Genomic DNA, 7497 nt, shown 5'->3' with positions numbered 1-7497 from the left:
CAATTAGATGTCTAGAGTACCTTATTCTAGAATCTTAGCCTCTAGTGATGATTGTCATGTGAGTTAGAAGATCCAGTGTACAAGTTTTGGTGTTGAACAGTGTGGTATGAACATTCTAGATAGTTGATTGTTGTGCGGAATCGATGGAGTAATTTTGGTGATTATTTTTGTGATCGAGGATGTTTAGCCAACATCTGGTAAGCTTGTGGACAATTCTTTTGGGTCCGCATATGCATTGGATTTCAGATTGAGCCGACTTGGTATACACGTTTCATTATTCGGATAGTATTCTTGAAGCCGACATGTAGAAGACCCAATTCATGTTGCAGATATATAAGACTGATGGATATTATCATTTTTTATTTCGATGTGTGTGCAGAAAGTGTTTGTGATCAATTGTGTGCAGCTTCACACGCACAAGTGAAATATTTCTGCTGCAGAATAAAGCAAAACTGTGGAACTGAGCGACGAGAGATTAAGTATTTTGTGCTTAATTGGAACTATACCTTGGCATTTGTAGATGCTATTTTTTAGTTCAAACATTCTAATTATCTTTTGTAAAATATTTTAAAGGCAGTGAGCCTTCCAGGTTGTTGCCCTTCTTTATTTTGAGTAGTGAGCTCTAGACAGTGTCTTTTGTAAAATATTTTAAAGGCAGTGAGCCTTCCAGGTTGTTGCCCTTCTTTATTTTGAGTAGTGAGCTCTAGACAGTGTGTTTGAATGCATGTGCATTCCCAATGTAATATTTTTATACTTCTAACAGAGTATAATTATATTGTGGGTCTCACCCTTACCGTGTCTTTTCTCTTAACCGGGTTTTCCACGTATAAAATCTGGTGTTATGGTGTTGTTGATTTCTTTGTGTTTCTACATCTTTATTTCAATCATTTGTATTAAGTGGCTAAAAGAACAAGTTAACAAGGTTAAAAATTGCAGAACATTGATTCACCCCCCCTGCTCTCACTGTTCCTTGATTCCAACAATTGGTATCAGAGCCTATTCCCTCGGAAGAATCATAATAGCTTGATGAGGATCTGAGAAGGTGAATCAATGGATTCTAGTAGTCTTCAATATCAACTTATTGTGGCACTTGAGGATTTTGATCAATCCCAAGCTGAGGTCCGACATATGAAAGCAAATCTTAAGGATGTTGAAAACTTCATCCAGTCATTGAAAGATCAGTTGACCAAGTCAAGAGAGAAGAGAAAGGAACTCATTGATAAGCTAAAGGAGAAAGAAAGCCAAACCATTGATGACCAAACCTTGAAGGAGAAGATAGAAGAATGTGAGAAACTTGCCAAAGATAATGTAGTTCAGATGAATGAGATGAAATCTATTGTGATGAAATTGACAAAGGAGATTGAGGGAAGGAAGAAGAATGAGGAGAATCTTGCTCAGTTATTGAAAGATAAATTTGATGAATGCTACATACTTGATTGTGAGAATGGCCAACTGAAGCTTCACCTGCAAGAATCCAGACAACATGAGGAAGAGCTTGGAAAATAGTTCCTTCTTCTCAGATATGATCTTGAAGTTACAAATGAGTACAAGGAGAAATTCAGGATCAGCTCAGCCAAACTTAATGAGATGCTTGAAAGTCAAAAGAGTGAAGATGACAAGCGAGGACTTGGATTTGAGAAAGACGAAAGCTCTGAATCTGGTCAGAGCAATCCTAAGTCTCAATATGAGAAGAACAAAGCTAAAAGGTCTCTGGTAATGCAACCTAATGCTCATAAGTTCAATGGTAACTATTTTATTTGCAATAAATTTTGTCATATGGCTAGTCAATGCAGAAATAGAATGAATCAGAATGGTACATCCTTCTCTGGTCAATGTTTTAAATGCAACAAGTATGGACATAAGTCGAATGAATGCAAAAGTATGATGAATAAATTTCCAAATAGAAGGAATATTAGATGTTATCCATGTGGTAGGTTTTGACATGTTGTTAACTAGTGCAGATCAAGAGAAAATCAAGGTAACTTCAGGCCTGGATAAAAAAATGTTGTATGTTACAATTGCAATAGATCTAGTCACATTGCAAGATTTTGAAGAAGCAGAAATGTGAATAGGAATGGTCCGACAAACAAGAAACGGGTCTGCAACTGATTCCAGTGTTGCAAATTCTTCTGGGAATTAGATTGAGGCCTCTAGCCTAAGGGGAGTCTTCATGTAGATCTTTTATCCCTTGCCAGATGTTGGTGCCGAAAGATCGGAAGACTGCCAGTAGTTGTATTATGGTGGTGTAGATATTTTTGAAGGATTTCTAGAAGAGTTTGACGAAATTGAAGAACCGTAGAAGATTTCTTGAAGAACTATCTATGTATGCAAGGTATCTGGAAGTATTAGGGCAAAGTGAATTTATTACACCTAAAAGTTAGGTGTGCGGAAGATAAAAAGTGACTTAATCACTTCATTTCTCACTTTGCATTCGAAGAGAAGAAGAGAAGAAGAGAAGAGAGCTCTGCAAGCATAATTTTCAGAGATCAAAGCATGAAGAAGATTTGTCGCGCGAATTTACTAATCTGGTGGTCAAGGTATTTTTCGCTAAAACTTTTCAATTTTGAAGTTTTAAATTTATGAAATGGCTGCCTCTAGAACTGCAACCTCACTAGTCATAGATATCCTTGAGAGAAATCGGCCAGATTTTAAGAAACACCCGTTTATTCCCATGGAAGATGATCCGAAGAGTGCATTTTCATCTATCCCACATGGTGTTTTGCACATTGAAGATATTAGGTTTTACACACACTGCAACATCGAGGAGTTTGGAATCTCCCATTTGTTGAATCTCTACAACAAGCAATTGATTGATGGAAATTTCAGGCTAAAACCAAAATTTTAAGTGTTGGAGGATATGGGTTTTGTTTAGTTACCCAAAATTCCAATGTTCGCTGAATGAGAATGGGTCTGGTATGTTCTTAGCATAGTGCACAATGAATTTATGTGGTTAAAAAATCCCTTTAAGATCACCAAGAATGCTATTAGAGTTGTAACAGGATTGTGTTCATCAAGTGAGCTGCCATCATTGAAGCCGGTGAAGAGCCAGATTGTCACTGACACAACCGATTCGAGATTTTACAGAAGAGCCATGACAATCAATGATATTTTGGATTATGATGTCAGATTTTCCTCAACGGTAATTGGATACAAGATTTACTATTCCAGCAGAGAGAACTTTGTATTCGGAACAACAATATATGTTGCTTATGAGATGATCCGAGAGAATAAGAAATATGACCTATGTGAGTTGCTCTAGAGTGAGATAATGAAGAATTTGGCCAAAATCAAGCAAGACAAGAAACATCCGTTCAAGTATGGAACTCTGATTCTGAGTGTTGGATATTGTTGAGAAGTTTGTTGGAGTGATGTTTTGTCATTGATGTCAACATATTCTTCTGTGTATTCCAATGTTGCAGTCAAATTAAATAAGTTGGTTTGGTCAGTATGTTGCAGATGAGTTGATGTCATTTAATGGGTTTAGAGATACTTATCTCTAGTTGATTCAAAAGAAGTTTCAATGATCCACATGATGTTTTGATTGATTTGTGTGATCTGCTATTATGGTTCTTATTCAGTTGTTCGTGTTATTCGATATTTTGGTTTGTGCTCTGCATTGCTCTGGAATTGCTATATCTTTTTTTGTGGATTTGGTTAAGTGTTTGGGACATTCAAGTGTGTCCTCAATTCAATTGGTTCATGATTTGGAAATCCACAAGCGAATCTTTTAGGTTGACAGTCAATTATGTTGGTGTTCTTGAGCTCTGGTAGAGAGATGATGATGGTTCTAGTAATCTGAGTTGTTGCTGTTCTTGTGGTGCAATTCATGTTGCTTGTGAATGTTTCTAGATCGTGTTCTATCTGTGTTGTTGGTCCACATTGATTGTTGTGCGTGTTATTGATCATTTTCTTGATCTTGTGGTGTTCTTCGTGTTAGGCGACATTTGTGGTTATTGTAGTGTGTTGCTGATAATCGAGGCATAATTCTTGGTGGTGTTCCATGTTTGCGGTGGTGATTTGGGTCTAGACTATATCTTAGCCAACATTGTTTTGGTCTGCATGTGCTATTGTAGCATGTAAAGTTATAATTTTGTAATTTGTATTGAGGGTTTAGCCGATCTTGAAATATAGGTTGATGAACTATTTAAATAAATGTAATATTCATTTGAGAGATGTATCTACATGTGTGAATATTGTTTTAATAGTTTAGTTGCAGAGGAAAAAGCGAAGAAGTGCGAAAGAGTGTGCAAAAGTGTGAAGAGCATAGTTTGAGTATATGTGCTTAACCGGAATTGTAATTAGGCATTGGGAGATGCTATTTCATCAATTCATGTAATCTGGATTGTTGTTTGAATCTTGAAAGGCAGTGAGCCTTCCTCAAGGTTGTAGTCCTTCTTGTATTTGAGCAGTGAGCTCTAGGCAGTGTGTCTGAATGCATGTGCATTGCCCATTGTAATATTTCACTCACTCCTAATAGGGTATTATCTCATTATGGGTAGGTTCCCATCGTGGTTTTTCCCTTAACTAGGTTTTCCACGTAAAAAATCTCAAGGTGTTGTGGTGTTATGAGTATTTTCTTTATGGTTATGCATCTTTCCTTTCTTCATATGTGCTATGTGGCTATATGATCAATTTAATAAAGTTAAAGATTGTGGAACACTGATTCATCCCCCCTCTCAATGTTCCTTGATTCCAACAATTGGTATCAGAGCCTAGTTCCTTAGAAGAAGCCTAACAAATTGAGGGAGGTCTGGGAAGGTATGTTAATGGAGTCTGGTAGTTTGAAACATCATCTTATTGTTGCTCTTGATGATCTTAATCAGTCTAAATCTCAAGTCCAAGAATTGAAAGGGAATCCAAAGGATGCTGAGAATTTCATTGTCTTTGAAGGATCAGTTGAACAAGTCTAGGGAAAAGAGGAAGGAACTTTTTGATCAGCTAAAGTAGAAAGAAAGTCAAAGTATGGATGATGAAGCTTTGAAGGAGAAGACGAAAGAATGTGAGAAGCTTGTTGAAGATAATGTTGTCCTAAGGCATGAGATGGAGTCTATAATGATGAAGTTGGCCAAGGAGATTAAGGCTAGAAAGAAGAATGAAGAGAACCTTACTCAGTCCTTGAATGATAGATCTGATGAATGTTGTAGACGTAATTATGAGTATGATCAGTTGAAGCTTGAACTGTTACAATATAAGAACAATGAACAAGGGCTTGAAAGGCATATTATTATTCTTAGGGATGAAATTTCTACTACTAATGAATACAAGGAGAAGTTCAAGATCAGTTGAGCTAGACTTGATGAGATGCTTGAAATTCAGAAGAATGTTAATGACACAAGTGGTCTTGGATTTGAGAAAGGTGAAAGCTCTGGATCTGGTCAAGGCAATATAAAATCAACTCAACAAAAGAATAATTCAAGAAAGCCTCTGGTAAGGCAGCCTAATGCTTATAAGTTTAATGGTAACTGTTGTGTTTGCAATAAATTTGGTCATATGGATAGTCAATGCAAAAATAGAGTGAATCATAATGGTCCATCCTACTTTGAACAATGTTTCAAATGCAATAAGTATGGTCATATGGCAATTGAATGCAAAAGTGTGATGAAAAAATTTCAAAATAGAAGGAATGTTAGATGTTATGCATGTGGTAGATTTGGACATGTTGCTAATTAGTGAAGATCAAAAGGAAATCAAATGAACTTTAGGCCTATGCAAGGAAATTGTGTTTGCTATGATTGCAACAAATCCGGTCATATTGCTAAATACTACACAAGTAGAAATGTGAATAGGAGAGGTTTGAAAGACAAGAACAAGAATGTGAAAGTAGATGAGAAGGGAAAAGCAAAATTTGAAGAGATCATAGATCAGATGAAGAAGACATGGGTTAAGAAGAGTGATTTAGAGGCAGGAAGTGGATCTGCACCTGATCCCAGTGCTGGAACTACATCCAACAACTGAACTAAGGCATTCGACCTTGGGGGAAGCTATCATGAAGATCTTTTAAACCCCCTATTTGAGATTTGTGCCTGATTCTAGTAGGTTGTAGAAGTTGCATTTGATGATTGCAGATGCTTTCGAAGGAGTTCCAAAAGTGTTTGAGCAGATTTGATGGTCTGTAGAATATTCTTGTGCAATTCGGGGTTTCCGAAAGGTTTAGGGCAAAATGTATTTAATGTATTAGAAAGTTAAGTGAGTAGAAGATATAAAGGTACTCTTACCTCTCATTTCCATTTGATTTTTGAGGAAATGCATTTGAACAAGTTTTGTGAAATATTTCAATCAAGACTGTGAAGGTGATTCAATAGAGGAACCCTAATCCGGCTTATAAGATATGGAAGGAAGTAGAGCACTATGCGTAGAACATTGGATTTCAGCTAAGGTGGTTCTGGAGACAAGGAAAAGAGATTTATCAGCTCCAGAAGATGTAAGAGAAAGTTGAGGCAGTAAAGATTGAGGTAGCTCGTGTTGCTTTTGTTTGTGTAAAAAGAAAGTTGGCTTAAGGAGGTGATGAGTCTGAGGCAGCAGATGTTGTTGAGGATAATTAGATCCTTTGGATCAGTCTAGAGATGCAGTTCCTATGGAGTTTGAAGCAGATGTAAAATAGATGGTGAAGCACAGGGGATTGGAGCTATGGTACCTATTTTTGAGAGAGTTCTTGGAGGAGGACTGGCTGAATCATTAAGTTGAAGAATCTTATTAGTTCAGTAAGCACTCTTTTTGAGTCTCTTTTGAAGACTGTAGGGATTCTAATCAGAAAGGAGTTGGTTGCAAATGGACTCAATAAGTTGATGAGTATGATTTATAGTGATAGAGATTTGTTAGCCACATGAATATTCAAGGTACACTATCTGAAGGTGGAATTGTTTTCAAAGCATGTTTATCATTTGAGGATATAGAGAAGTAGGTTATGTAGTTTGGAATGCAGTTAGCAGATCTATTTTGGAGTGTCTAAAGTAGTTGGGATAGAAATTTGAGTTCTTTTTCAGATGTATTCAAGCTTGTGTAAGTTTGTGGAGTTAGTTTATTAATAGTCATGTTCTATGTGATTGATGTTAAAAGAGAAATAGTCAGTGTTGTGGTTCAGATGTTCAGATTTATGAGTTTGTCAGGGAGAGAAAAAGCTATGTTGGATATTGTTGAGATGTATGCATGATCTAAGGGGGAGAGAATCATGATTTGCATATGTCATTTTTGCATTGATGTCAAAGGGGGAGAGAAGCATGTGAAAAACTGCTATATCATGTGCTGATCTAAGGGAGAGATTGTTGAGATTTATTGGTTGTTGATTTCTTTCTTTGCATTAATTTTTTTTCACATTCATATGTTGTCATCAATGCCAAAGGGGTATATTGTTAGATATTTTTGATAAGTTTGTTGGAATTCTGTTTTGTCATTGATGTCAACATATTCTTCTATGTATTCCAGTGTTGCAGCCATTAAATGAGTTGGTTTGGTCAGTATGTTGCAGATGAGTTAATGTGGTTTAATGGGTTTAGAGAT

This window comes from Cryptomeria japonica, chromosome 1 (genome assembly GCF_030272615.1).
Source record: "Cryptomeria japonica chromosome 1, Sugi_1.0, whole genome shotgun sequence".
Classification (NCBI taxonomy): domain Eukaryota; kingdom Viridiplantae; phylum Streptophyta; class Pinopsida; order Cupressales; family Cupressaceae; genus Cryptomeria; species Cryptomeria japonica.
Note: the sequence above shows the minus strand (reverse complement) of the source record.